Raw genomic sequence first — 14,961 nt, 5'->3', positions numbered from 1 at the left:
AGTCTTAAAAGAGGAAGGGCACGTCATATCTAAGAGGAAGTAACGCAGACCTGGAGAAGCTAAATGATTTGCCCAAGGTCACGTGCCAGTGACAGAGCTGGGCCTGGACGTTGTCCCGATACAGTGTTTTTCATCGCACCGAAATGCTCTGAGTTCTGTTTTTGAAGTTTTATTTGTGAGGTTTCACGCATTCGTGTTTCAGGGGTCAAGCTGTATATTTTAGTGACTGATGAATGGAAAGGAAAGACGCCCCCCTGGGAGGCTTCTCTCCGCTCAGTACGCCATACCTCACTCTGCTCACCGGATGTGTGGGGAGTCTCGCACGTCACGTGATTCTGGGACAGCAGCCGGGTGCCCCACAATATAACTCAATTCCAGCACCGTCTACCTGGAGATGGCCTCAGATCCCACAGATTAAGGGTTCAGTCCCACAAGACTGCCCCTGTCCCCCACTTCGGATGCCAATTACAGGTCCAGCTTGTCACCTGAGCTTCTGACTGGCCGTCCATCAGGTGTTCCCACAACCCCCTTCTGGGAATAGATTCATCTGCTCTCGAGCAGCTCAGGAAAACACTTTACTAGATTCCGTTTATTTATAAAAGATATAACTCAGGAACTTCCAGACGGACGAGATACTTAGGGCAAGGCCCAGATCTCGCTAAGGCTCCAAGCTTCTGTCCCCGTAAGAGTTCGAGGTGCACCACTCTCCTGACACAGGAATGCATTCTGTCCAACACATGGAAGCTCTCTAAACCTCGTCCTTTGGGCTGTTATGGAGGGACGATTGATTAAATCATTGGCCATTGTTTGAACTCGACCTTCATTCCCTCTCACTTCCTGGAGGTCTGGGGAATGGGCCTATGGGTCCAACCCTCTACTCCGCTGGCAACCAGCCCATCCTGAGGGGTTTTCCAAAGGTCACCTCCTTAATATAAACTCAGGCGTGGGTGAAAGGGGCTTGTTATTTATTAATAACAAAAGATACCCATCTCACATTTATGCTCTGAAGCTACTTCAGGAAGAGCTAGGGGAAATCTAAATATGATAACAAACGACGTCCCTGGGGCTCTTTAGAGTAAAGTTCAAGGGTTTTAGGAGCTATGTGCCAGGAACAGTGGTCAAAGACCAAATATACGTTTCTTATTGTAAATCACAAATCATACTAAGTGATTATCTCATGGATAACATGCCCTAACGTACAAGAAAAAAATTGGAGAAACCCCCACTTACAAAATTACTAAACAAGACAATGGGGAGGGGGAAAAAAAAACAGAAAACAGGTAGTGTTAAGAAATTCAGAGTTTTATAGAGATCAACTACTTATTTCCCCCTGAATATTGGCATGTGGTTTATAACGTTTATATATTAGAAGCTTATTTTCATGACCAAAATTATTTTGTGTTTTATGTTTACATGAAATATTTCCTATTCATTTATCCCATGAAGATGATTGGGCATCTGCCATATGCCTGGCGGTGTTCAAAGTGCTGTGTGCACATCAGTGAACCCCAAACACCTGATTGCATGGTGTTTACAAACTAGTTGGGGGAGGTACTAAAAGCTCTGGAATTTTCTTGCTTTCCCTTTCTGCATGAGAGTGCAAAGATAGAGCCGTATCACTCAGTGTCAGGTCAGAAAAATGGAAACCACCCTAGTTAAGAGAGGGAATTTGATAGAAGGAGTTGGTTAAACAGATATTAGAGAGCTTTAAATGCAAAGTGGGGACAATTAAGGTCAGCAAAAACAACTCAATTGCCACCGTGTGTTGGGGGAACAGAGAGAAGGAGATGGGCTCTTCAGAACCCAGCAGCTTGGAGGAGGGCCCCGGAGCTGGGACCAGACCTGGGGAAGCCAAAGGGGAACCCATGGAGTCGGGACCAAGACTTCTGAGAAGGGGGCCCTTGCCAGCCAGTGCTGATAGCCGGAGAGCTCCGAGAAGACCCCTGAGGTGTTGAGACACAGATCCCTTGGCAGGGGTGCTGATTTGCTGCTGTGGGTATCTCATAGAGGGGCACAAAGGGCGGTTCTGAGAGAGTAGAAAAAATCTGGGACCTAGCCAACTGCCACTACAATCAAATGCTGCTGTCGGGGTAAAGGGCTGTTGCTGGGTAACTCAGGAGGAACGGGAAGCAACCAGAAGGGGCCGGTCACATCTCCCCAGTCCACCTGCCAGCCTCCCTTTGGTGTACCCTGTTTGCAGAGCCCCTTGACAAAGAAGACATGCTGTTTGCAGAGCTCCCACCTCACCACACAAAGCAGTGCGGAGAAGGGTGTGGAGGGACACTGACTTAACAGCAGGCCCAAAGACGTTCCCAAAGGGGGCAGTTACTCTCATGTTGTGGAACTCCTTGCTAGAATACTCAAGCAGAACTTGCAGAAGTGGTTGAAATCCGTTGTTTGTAACAATTGTCCTAAAATATACATAACATTTACCATTTTAACCCTTTTTGAGTTCACAGTTCAGTGGCATTCAGTACATTCTCATTGTTGTGCAACCAATCTCTGGAATTATTTTCATCTTCCTGAGTTTAAAACTCTGTACCCATTAAACAGTAAGTCCCCTTCCCCCACCCCCACCCTCCCACCCCTGGCAGCCACCCTTCTGCTGTCTGTCTCTATGGACTTGACTACTCTGGGGACCTCAGATAAATGGGTCATACAAAATTTGTCCTTTCTGTCTGGCTGTTTCACATACCATGTCTTCAAGTTTCATCTGTGTTAGAGCATATGCCCGAATTTCCTTCCTTTTTAAGGCTGAATACTATGAAATCTGGTTTTGTGACCCTTAGGCCAACCCATGTTGAAGAACTGGGACACTGGGGTGAGGTTTTATTTAGAGAGAATTTTTTGGTGTACTGTGGATGCCCCCTTTCTTTGTTCTCCCTCCTCTTCTCTTTCCTTCTCTCTCTCTCTCTCTCTCTCTCACACACACACACACACACACACACACACACACACACAACATCTTGGGAGAAGAGAGGGAGATGTTTCTCCTATCCTCAAGTCAAGTGGCAGGGCTTCAAGGGGACCACACAGAAAGCTTGATCTGTGGCCCCTGCAGTTTAGACGGCACAGTAGTCTGGGGTCAAGCATACACCTGAGAAATACGAAGGTTGGTAGAAGCAGCCTATGGCAGCCGAGCAGGGGCTATTGTTTGGGAAGTACCAGCCCTCTTACTGAGGATGGAGCGAAGGTGTTTTCCTTGGACCAGACAGATGGCGTCGGCCTGGCTGCTGCCATCTCATCAGAGGGCTGACAAGATGGCGGGTGAAAATATGGGAGGCGTAGAGCAGGTGACCAGCTGCTGAGAACCATCAGAAGCTGCCAGCGGGACAATGAACTCCTGTTAGGAAACAACAGGCCAGAGGTCTGCAGCGATGAAGGTCTATAAAGAAGCAATGAAAGTGTTCCACGGAGGCCACCAAATCCTCCACGAAATAGAGAAGCAGCCTTCAGGTCCCTCCATGCCCAGAGATCACTGACATCAGCTCACACCAGTTCCCGTCAAAAAGGGACTTTTCTGGCTCCCTGATGTTGCCTTGCCAGCCACCCCTCCAAACACTCCAGCACTGGAAGGTTTGGAGCAAGCTGGACGTGGGAGTAAGGGAGGGGGTCCAAAAGCGATACCACCCCGCTCCACCTTTCCTGCCACTGGCTTCTCCATGGCAGCACGTCTAAGCCGGAGACGAGAAGTTTCAGATGGGAATGCAATATGGACCTTGATCTTACCCTGGACAGGGAATCTTCGCTTCAGAAATAAGGGTGTTTGTGAACAAAGCGAGTTGGAGAACAAGAGCAGCAGGAGTAGGAGTGTCACAGAATAGTTCTCCAGGGACATCACGTCACCTGCACATCACGCCTGTTTCACATGACAGTTCTGCGAAGGCTGTGGGCGACACAACGTAGACTGTTGCAGTCTGCACTCAAAGCAAGGACTTGGGGTTGCTGGAAAGGGAATGGACCTCTGATACATTATTGGGAAAACAAAAGCATTTTACCTCTTTCTTGCATAAAAGGGAGAGAAAAACTATGAGGGTCTCTTAACTCTAGGAAACAAACCGAGGGGTGCTGGAGGGGAGGGGGTGGAGGGATGGGGTAACCGGGTGACGGGCGTGAAGGAGGGCACGTGATGTGATGAGCTCTGGGTGTTATATGCAACTGATGAATTATTGAACTCTACATCTGAAACTAAGGATGTACTATATGTTGCCTAATTGAATTCAGCTTTAAAAAGAAAAAGAAAGAAAAAGGACAACAGCGGCAAAGCTTCTTTTTTTTTTTTTCCCTGAAAGTAGCTCCCCTACCTACTCCATTTGCTGGGTCCAGCACTATAGTCAAGGGCTGACAGATGTTTTATGATCAGCATGACGGTGGAACACTGGGCAGTAAGAGGGAAGCCAACAAGTAGACACAGTGTTTTTAAAGAATTTTGCCATAAAAGGAAGCAAGGAAATTAGGGCTTAAACTGGACAGTGATCTGTGGTCATGCCTGGGAGGGTTTTGTTGTTTTTTTAAGTTAAGAGATATTGTAGCATATTTTTATATTAATGGGAAATATTTAATAGCAAAGGGAAAATTGATGGTTGGCAAGAGAGGAGAGAGAGTTGCAGGAAGGAAGCCGTTGAGCTATTAGCATAGGGCCGGTGGGTTTGCTTTATAGGGAAGTATGGACAGTTCGTCTCTTGTCTCTCTTCCAGAAGGAAGGAGTATATGGTAACAAATACAAATAGGTTAGCAGATGTACTTCTATGAGCCCATGGAAATCAGAATGTTCCACACCCCACCCCAAACAATTTACTTCGTATGGATATCAAGTATTTCCTTGAATGTGTAACTGTTGAATATATGTAGACGCCAGGATAAAATTTAGAACTTATCTGGGACTTAAAAGACACAATCTTTTCTGCATCAAAAGACACAACCAACAGAGTGAAAAGGCAACCTACAGAATGGAAGAGAGTATTTAAAATCATATATTTGATAAGAGGTTCATATCCAAAATATATAAAGAGCTCCTTCAACTCAATAGCAACAAGAAAGAAAAAAAAAAACTAAATTACCTGACTTTAAAAATGGGCAAAGAGGGGGCGCCTGGGTGGCACAGCGGTTAAGCGTCTGCCTTCGGCTCAGGGCGTGATCCCGGCGTTATGGGATCGAGCCCCACATCAGGCTCCTCCACTGTGAGCCTGCTTCTTCCTCTCCCACTCCCCCTGCTTGTGTTCTCTCTCTCGCTGGCTGTTTCTATCTCTGTCGAATAAATAATAAATAAAATCTTTAAAAAAAATGGGCAAAGGGACTTGAATAGCTATTTATCCAGAGATGACATAAAAATGGCCAAATGCATATGAAAAATGCTCAGTATCATTAATTACTAGAGAAATGTAAACAAAACCAACAATGAGATATCGCCTCACACCCATTAGGATGAATAAATTTTTTTTAAAAAAGAACATAAAATAACACTTGGGAGGATGTGACGCCCTTGCACGCCATCAGTGGGAATGTAAAATGATGCAGCCTCTCTGGAAAACCGTATGGAGGATCCTCAAAAAATTAAAAATAGAACTACCATATGATCCAACAACCCCATTTCTGGGTATTTACCCAGAAGAAAAGAAAGCAGAATCTTGAAGAGCTTTTTGCACACCCACGTTCTAGGAGCATTGTTCACAATAGCCAGAAGGTGGAAGTTATCCAAATGTCCATCGACAGATGAAAAGATAAACACTGGGGTGTGTACATACAATGAAATATTGTTCAGCCTGAAAAAGGAGGGAAATCCGTGGATGAAACTTAAGGACTTTATGCTAAGTGAAATAAGCCAGTCACAAGACAAACACTGTATGTGCCCACTTACGTGAGGTATCTAAAGTCACCAAACCCGTGGAAGGAATGGTGGTTGCTAGGGTTTGGGGAAAGGGGAAATGGGGCGTTATTATTTAATGGGCATAGAGTTTCAGTTCTGGAGGATGAAAAAGTTCTGGAGATCTGTTGCAGAACAATGTGAATGTACTTAACACTACTGAGTTGTATACTTACAAATGGTGAAGATGATAAATTTTATTTTGTGTTTTTATCGCAACTAAAAATTAAAAAATTTTGTGACTTATTATTTGTTTCTTTCTTTTTAAAAGTTGTGAATCCAACAAGAGTTTTTATTTTTAAAGATTTTATTTATTTATTTACTTATCAGACAGAGAGAGAACACAAGCAGGGGGAGCGGCAGGCAGAGGGAGAAGCAGGCTCCCCACTGAGCAAGAAGCCCAATGCGGGACTTGATCCCAGGGCTCCGGGATCATGACCTGAGCCGAAGGCAGATACCTAACCGACTGAGCCCCCCAGGTGCCCCCCAGCAAGAACTTTTTAACTGATGCTTCCAGCTATTTGGGAGCCTTCATTCCTTCATTTGGCAATTGTCTACCACCACCCAATCTGCCAGATACAGGAAGAGGTATTATGGATAAAGACATGAGGCAGGTGTGGTCCTTGTCCATACACAGCTGAAAGTCGAGCTGGAGGAAAGAAACATAAATGAGTCCAGTAATGTTTTTTCAGTTCCGTGTGACCCATGGTTCTTGACAACAGCAACAGAAACTGACACTCGTGATCTCTAAGCTGATCAGGAATTTCTTGAAAGGATGTGGAGGCCCATAGGAAGTCGGAGAACGGGACCTGGAAATAAGTGCACCCCAGGGCAGCTCCAGAACTTAAGACCCTGAGGTCCAGTCGCCCGTCTGACCAGGACCCGCTGCCACTGAGGCAGAGTCCTCTTGCCACACAAGGCTCCACAGCCTCGAGTGTGAGAACCTCTCAACCCGCAAACCCAGAGCCCTAACAACAGAGAGAAAATATTTTAAAAATAATCAGATATAATTATTATTAGTGGCATTGCCCTAAATTCTCACTTCCCTCTGACCTCATGTTTCCCAGACCCAAGACCTATAGGAAAAAAAGAGTGTCACATATCACATAGATCGGAATCGTATATACAAGCCCCATGTCTAGGTCAGAAGATACGGTTTCCCACGTGGACCTTAACTGAGTCTCTCCGAGGCCATTAGAAAAGGCCCGAGATTTCTAGTGATCGGGTCCATGGTAAGATCAGTGATAGGACCTCATTTATTAATTCTTTCACTGTAAGGTAAATTTCTTGGTCCGAAGGAATGTTGTGTTTCATTAACACCATGTGAGGCAGCCAGGAAGACCAGTGGCCCCCGTGGTGCTGGTGCCGACGTGTATCCGTGTAATGCAGGGGAGGCCCAGGGAGCATAAGGCGGTGAATCTAGCTGGGGGATGAGAGATCCTTCATAGAGAATATGGCACAAGCCGACCCTTCCAAGATAACTGTCTCTCTCAGGTAGTCTAGTGGAGCAAGGTAGTTCCAGGCAGAGGGAACAGATGAGCAAAATGCATGAAGACATCAAATGTCTAAAGTGTTCAGAGAAACTCAAGTCGTAAAGATAGAGGGTGACACAAGCTAAGGAGTTTGTCCCTGACCGCAAATCAGCTAAGTCACTGCACCAATTCCTTTATCCTTCATCACAGCAAGAGTTTCTCAATGAAAGAAGCCACCATTGATTTAAGTTCTGGTGCCCAGTCTTTATCTCATGGTAACAAGCAGTTTGCTGACTGGCTACTTCGAGTGGAACGTCATAGCAGGAATGCTGGAGGGTGGGCTGGGGCTTTATGTGACATGCTGAGGTATCTGGACTTGCTCTTAAACCTGAAGAGGAGTGAGACGTGACAATGACCATGCTGTTGAGGATGAACTTTAGGGCACAGAGCTGTGAAGCCTGGGGGGCTGGTGGGTCTGGAAACCATCGTATTAATCTGGTTCCCAAAACTTAGTTCTTTATTTCAGTGTTGGTTTGTGATCAATCTAATGGATAAGAAAATTAAAGGAGGTTTAGTCAGCTTTTCACAAAGCTAAATATTACTCAATTTTAAAGGACTTCTTTAGTTTGAAATTATGGGCCTCCCAACTTTTGTTGGGGTAAATTATCCATTCATCTATGCAATTATGGTGACAGTAAATAACAGGATTTAAAAATGTGTGTGTGTGTGTGTGTGTGTGTGTGTGTGTGTGTGTCCATCCTAGCCTTCGAGTAAAGAACCAGCTGGCCCCTCTGGTTCTCCAGATATCCTTCTGAGATTTTTGGGGAGGTCTGTGAAATCCGTTAAGAGTGGGAACTCCAAGCTGAGGCAGTGGGGAAGGAGTGGGAGGCCCGTGAGAGAGATGCAGGTGGAATCTATAGGATAAGATGTTTGGCCGTCCAGGCACTGGAGGAGATAATGCTAAGTGAAATAAGTCAAGCAGAGAAAGACAACTATCATATGATTCCTCTCATCTATGGAACATAAGAACTAGGAAGATCGATAGAAGAAGAAAGGGATAAAGAAAGGGGGGGTAGTCAGAAGGGGGGAATGAAGCATGAGAGACTATGGACTCTGAGAAACAAACTGAGGGCTTCAGAGGGGATGGGGGTGGGGGAATGGGATAGACCGGTGATGGGTAGTAAGGAGGGCACGTATTGCATGGTGCACTGGGTGTTATACACAACTAATGAATCATCGAGCCTTACATCGGAAACCGGGGATGTACTGTATGGTGACTAACATAATATAATAAAAAATCATTAAAAAAAAAAAAAGATGTTTGGCCGTCCAGATCTCACAATGCTTTGTATGTATGTGACTCTTCCTTAAACTCAACTAATCAGATTTTTTTAGTAACAACCCTATGAATACCTCTTTTGGATCAATTGTATTATAAACACATTTTATGAATACATAATATATCTTCACATTTATCCCATTTCATTCTTAGAAAATCATCAGATGATGTCTCATTTTATATTGACACCATAGTCCTCATGTAAAACTCCTTCTTGAACAATCGTTTGGCAGTAAGATGAGTGTGGGGTTCCTCGTCACCTGACCTGCTGAAACCTTTCCTAAGAGGAAAGAAGATGGGTCATGTCCTGCTTCTCCTCTGCTGTTGCCATTCTGTAACAAAGCAATCCTCCTCCAAGCTGCCATTCTGGAGATCCTATTACCTTTATCTGAACACAGACCAGAGCTGGTTTTGTCAAACTGACACCAGCAGCAAATGCCTGGAGGAGGCAGGGTGCTATAGTTTCATTTTCCTTAAACCTCATATTGGACTTCCCGGCAGTCTCTAAGCTACAAAATCAAAATGAACTGCCAGAGAGTTCAGCGAATCTGGTCTAGTCATTCATTGCCTGTGGAGAAACAGCCTTCGCTAACAGATCGCATCGTCAACACCGTGCGGTGAGTTCTTAGTTCCTACTTTGTATTCTCCTCCTGCAACCACCCTGCCCCTCATACGCTCATGCGCCTTACCCGGATGATAGGACCTTCATTTCCTTCACTGAGATTTTGGAGATAGTATCCTGCTCCTACATGGAGTCAATTCAGACATGTAATCTTTGGAAATTTTCAAGGAAAACAAAGTATTCTTGGGAATATTTGGTCTTTCTCCTAAGATATATTTCCCTCCTGCTGTCCACTTTCTTTCAACATACAGGGACTCTGGGGTGACCTTTGGACCCTGCCGGGATTAGAGAGACAGTCGTATTCTCCCAGCGCTACATGTTATGTAGTTGGAGGCCCTGAGTTTGTTCTGCTCATGAGATTTTTAATTAGAAATGCCAGTTGTTCCTTTTCCTACCATTTCTTCTGTGATCTCTCTGGGGAATCATTAAGGGCTTCTGTGTAGGGTAGGGAATATTCATTAGAAGAGCCTCCTGTTTCACGTGCTTCATTACATAGAGGGAATAATACCCAGAGTGTCACTCCAAATTATAAAAGCTAATATTGCTCGCTATCTATTTTTATCAACAAATCACGTGCTTGCTTCCGACTCTTGTCATTCGGTGGCTGTTCTGTGTTACTCTTGTATCAGCCTGCAGCTTCCTGAGAGGAGGGACCACCCATTTTCTGCTCCTCTCAGAGCTACCAAAGCGCGTGTTGCCTCGTAGGGGCACGGTTGGTGTGTGTTGCACTAAATTTAATTATGGTAGCGCTCTAATGGCAGCACATGGCTAGCCTTTCCTCCAATACTAACATGTCTGAGGGTTAAGTATTAGGGATCCTTGGTGTTCTAACCTCGTTCCTTTTCTTAACTCTGCATAATTTCTTTTGATTTAATTCACTCCCACGATCCTAACTGCCAAGACATAGGATGATGATTTTTAAATGATCTTTAGTCCAGCCTGTGCTCCGGAGTTTCATGTCTATCTTCATTTGTTGTCTTCCAAACACGATAGAAACGATATGTCCAGCCCTGAACCCTCCCCTGATTATTCCCTCTGATGGTGGACCTTAGCACCATCTAAAGGGCCATCTTTTTTATTCTTCTATTCCTTTCTACACATATTTATACAATAGGCCTTCATTGAGCACCGTGTAAATTGCAACACCCTGCAAAGATGCAGCCCTCATAAGCTACATTGTCCCTACCTGGAAAATGCTGCCATCGGAGAATGTAAGGAATGGGTACAAACAGCCCATGCCAGTCCATGAAATACCACCTGTTACTGATCATGGCAGTTCAAGTCAGTTACCAACATCCAGTCCTTCTTATATCCTGCTTCCTGCAGACGCATAAGTCCTAAGTAACCTTCTTTGATATATTCACATGAATTCCAAAAACGGTTCATCAGTTTATATATGGTCATCACCAAAGTTTCATTTTGTTTGCCTTTCATTCTTTCTCTTGCTTTGTTTTTGGATGGTGGTGGTACATCTTACGATGTCAGCATTATTATCATTATCACTTCCTCTTCCACGTGCTCTTCATCGGCCCCCCCCCCCCAGTCCTATTAATTTGATCCTTTCTCCTTAATATCTCTTGTATTTGGCCCTACATGCTTAATATCATACCTAAAATATTTAGCCGGGTTCTTGCTCTGTCTTCATTGTGAACCTGGCCAGGCAATACGAGCCTACACTATTGCCAAAGGAGATTTCTTTTTTTTAATTCCAGTATAGTTATCATACGGTGTTACATTAATTTCAGGTGTACAATATAGTGTCAAGATTTCCATACATCACCCGGTGCTCATCACAACATGTGCCCTCCTTAATCCCTGTCACCTATTTAACCCATTCCCCACCCCCCTCACCTCTGGTAACCATCAGTTTGTTCTCTATAGTGAAGAGTCTGTTTCTTGGCTTGTCTTTTTCCCCCTTTGCTCATTTGTTTTGTTCCTTAAGTTTCACAAATGAGTGAAATCATATGGTATCTGTCTTTCTCTGACTTATTGCACTTGGCATTATACTGTCTAGCTCCATCCATGTTCTTGCAAATGGTAAGATTTCATTCCTTTTTATGGCTGAATAATATTCCTTTGTATCTATATACCAACTCTTCTTTATCCTTTCATTAATCAGTGGACACTTGGGCTGCTTCCATATCTTGGCTATTGTAAATAATGCTGCTATAAACACTGGAATGCATGTATCCCTTTGAATTAGTGTTCTGGTGTTTTTTGGGTAAATAGCCAGCAGTGCAATTACTGGATCATAGGGTAGTTCTATTTTTAACTTTTTGAGGAAACGCCATACTGTTTTCCATAGTGGCTTCACCAGTTTGCATTCCCACCAACAGTGCAAGAAGGTTCCTTTTTCTCCACATCATCCTCAACACGTGTTGTTTCCTGTGTTGCTGATTTTAGCCATTCTGACAGGTGTGAGGTGATAGCTCAGTGTAGTTTTGATTTGCATTTCCCTGATAATGAGTGATGTTGAGCATCTTTTCATGTGTCTGTTGGCCATCTGCATGTCTTCTTTGGAGAAGTGTCTGTTCATGTCTTCAGCCCATTTTTAATTGGACTATTTTTTTTTTGGGAGTGTTGAGTTGTATAAGTTCTTTATATATTGTGGATACTCTTTATCAGATATGTCATTTGCAAATATCTTCTCCCATTCCATAGGTTGCCTTTTAGTTCTGTTGATTGTTTCCTTTGCTGTACAGAAAATACATTTTTTTTACTACTAACTATTCCAGAGATATATGGCTAATATGGTAAAAGGATTCATCGGAATTCAACATTTTAAAAGATAGATACTATCCTATTTTGTCTTTGCCCAGCAACTTCTTGGAGAAGATAAAATGATTCACACATTTTCAACAGGGGCAAATTTGGATCATAATTTAGTAAACATAAAGAAAGTGAATTATATGTATAGGTGTTGAAGGTATGATTTTGGGATACAGAAAAGCTTCCCCACCCCTGCTCCCACCCAAGTAGCTCACAGATGCCTTCTGCCCTGTCTACAATTCCTTTCTTATGGACTACTCTTACGGACTCGTCTTCAGGGGCATATCAGAGAAGGTTAATACATTTAGGCACTAATGCCTGAAGGAAAGGTGCACAGCCAAGTTGCCACGCCATGGGCTCTAAAATTGCATGAGGAAAGATGAGATCCTATGACAAATAGCTTTTTCAAGACCCTTCTTAAATGTTCTTCCTAAAAAGTCAATCCTTGGGGTCTCAGTGGTGCAGATCATATACTGAGATAATTGAGAGATGACTGGGGTTTAAATGTATGGGCATATTCCGCAGTCCAGACCAAAATAAGCTTTCCAAAGCACACCCAGGTCAGTGATTCTTAGAGAGGGACCAAGACTGGGATGGGGTGGAGAGCAGGCAGAACCTGGGGGAAGCCGCGTGCACACCACCCACCATCCTGGAACCACTGTAGCTAAGAAGAGGTGCGGTTTGTGGCGCTGAGGTGTACGTCCAAAGCGAACGAAGGCTACGGAACATGGCTGAGAACTGTAAACTAGGTGAAGGTCCATTTGCTTCCTTACAGAGAAGGAATCAAGTCCCGAGGTATTACAGAATTGGCTTTTCCGACCACACCAGGCTTCCCTCCACACCTCATTTTACACCCCAAGACTTCTACATTACAAAGTGCTTTTTGGCATACAAGGTCCGTCTTTTTTTTTTTTCCCCCAAAAGTAGCTAAGAGTTTTCTGATGGGTTTCATGACAGACCCACAGTATGATGAGAAAAGAAAATAAATGGGCACAATGAAGAGTAAGTATGAGTACTTCTCAAAGTGATGTGCAAGTAGCTGATATTATGAACAACTATTGAGCAATTAAATTGTACTGGAATGTTTTAATGCAGTTTGGTAATATTATTTTAAATAGTATATATTTCCTTAAGCCACGGGATTCAGAGTTGACTCTCAATGCTTGTAATTATTCTAGGAACAAGATGAGATCATGCAATGTAATTTTGGGAGAAAGTACTGTGTATTTTATAGAAAGCTTAGGAATTCAGAAACAGCTCTTAAAGTTCTGGCATTCTATGCATATTCCCAGTTCTTTCTAATCCCTTCTTCTCTGGGTAATTTGTGCATGGGTCAAGAGGTCAACCTGGGCTGTAGATGGTTCAATATTTGTATTATGTAAAATGACATTTAGTATTTGTGTTTTTCCGAATAGGGCCTGTGTTCCCTTCAGAGACTCATGCAAAGTGCTTCATCGCATGAAAGACCTCGCTTTTTGATTTCACTCGACTACTTTTCATTTACATTCCGCACTGACAAAGTTATGAGCAAAAACCATCACTCTCTGAGGGTAGAAACTGCCATGCTTCACAAAGGCAAGAAGTAATTTTCCCGTACTCACAAGATGACTCAGGTTAGTAGCTTTTAGCTCTTACTGCAATTCAAATAACATGAGGGTGTTGGGGCACTGTGCAAACCTCGTTAGTCCCAATCTCTATAATTCTAAATGTATGATAATGTGACATAAAAAGTAAGTTGGAGTTTATTTTTGTACGAGGCGGTAAAAAGAATTTGTCAGTAGGAGAAGAAAGGGAAGAATGAAGAGGGGGGTAGTCAGAAGGGGGAATGAAGCATGAGAGACTATGGACTCTGAGAAACAAACTGAGGGCTTCAGAGGGGATGGCGGTGGGGGAATGGGATAGACTGGTGATGGGTAGTAAGGAGGGCACGTATTGCATGGTGCACTGGGTGTTATACGCAACTAATGAATCGTCAAACTTTACATCAAAAACCAGGGATGTACTGTATGGTGACTAACATAATAAAAAATTATTATAAAAAAAAGAATTTGAAAAGAGTTGTACAGGGTAAGTTAAAATTACAAGAATGTACTTAGTATTTTTTAGAGCGCAAAATGCTTTTGTAGTAAAGAGCATTGTTAAATGGTGTTATCTTACAAAAGTTTGCAGTATCCTCTGTCCTTGTAAGTACTATGTAGATGTTAAGTTTGAAGGATCATGGATTAAAAGGTAAAAAAAACCAAAAACCTAGACATTTTATAATTCTTTTGAACTATCCCGACCAACTTGTATTGTTGTTAGAATTGCAATTTGAGTACATTTTTAAAATTTAAAGCAGTTTTATGTTCTTTTTTAATATTGTGTCTCCTGTGGCATTTATTAAGGGAGAACAACTTACAATGCTTTTATTTGCTTTTAGTTACAAAAATGTGACTTTTCCATGCCTAGGGGTCCATGTGTAAAACTGCTTCTGCCAGGGCAGGAACTCACGAAATAGAAAACACAACTGGGAAAAAGCTCGGTCCTAGCCCTGTTTCTTCTGAGTGCCTGTTGGTCCCCAGCAGGGCGTTTATGATTTCTGACCAAAGACTTGAGGACCAGTTTGTCTGGAGTAAAGTACTGTTGTCTTGCAGAAGGATCTAAGGAAAAGGCTCGTTGATGCATTGGTTCTACAGTTAATACTGAGTGACTGCTCTGTGTTCAGCACGATCGGAAGGTCTATGAGATCTAAATGAAAGGTCATAGTCCAGTTCCTGCCTTCCAGAAGCTTCTCATCTCATTAGGCACAGATACAAAGTTGAGAATCCAAAATGGAATCAGGAGAAATGTCCTAAGAGTGACAGAGGTAATAAATATGCAGAACACAGAGCGGGAAGGCTGGTTTGCATCTATGGCT

The 14,961-nt window shown here is 43.3% G+C and overlaps 1 protein-coding gene across 4 annotated transcripts in view; it reads left to right on the top strand.

Annotated features, from left to right (window-relative positions):
- Positions 1-14,961, top strand: part of TRMT9B (tRNA methyltransferase 9B (putative)) — a 56,992-nt gene that overhangs the window by 17,764 nt on the left and 24,267 nt on the right. For all 4 annotated transcript variants that reach the window (XM_057303358.1, XM_048226238.2, XM_048226239.2 and 1 more), the window contains one exon: positions 13,481-13,678. The gene's annotated coding sequence lies outside the window, so the exon portion shown is untranslated. The remainder of the gene's footprint in view (positions 1-13,480; positions 13,679-14,961) is intronic.

Source organism: Ursus arctos, unplaced genomic scaffold (genome assembly GCF_023065955.2).
Source record: "Ursus arctos isolate Adak ecotype North America unplaced genomic scaffold, UrsArc2.0 scaffold_27, whole genome shotgun sequence".
Lineage (NCBI taxonomy): Eukaryota > Metazoa > Chordata > Mammalia > Carnivora > Ursidae > Ursus > Ursus arctos.
This window is presented reverse-complemented; position numbering and strand designations above follow the sequence as displayed.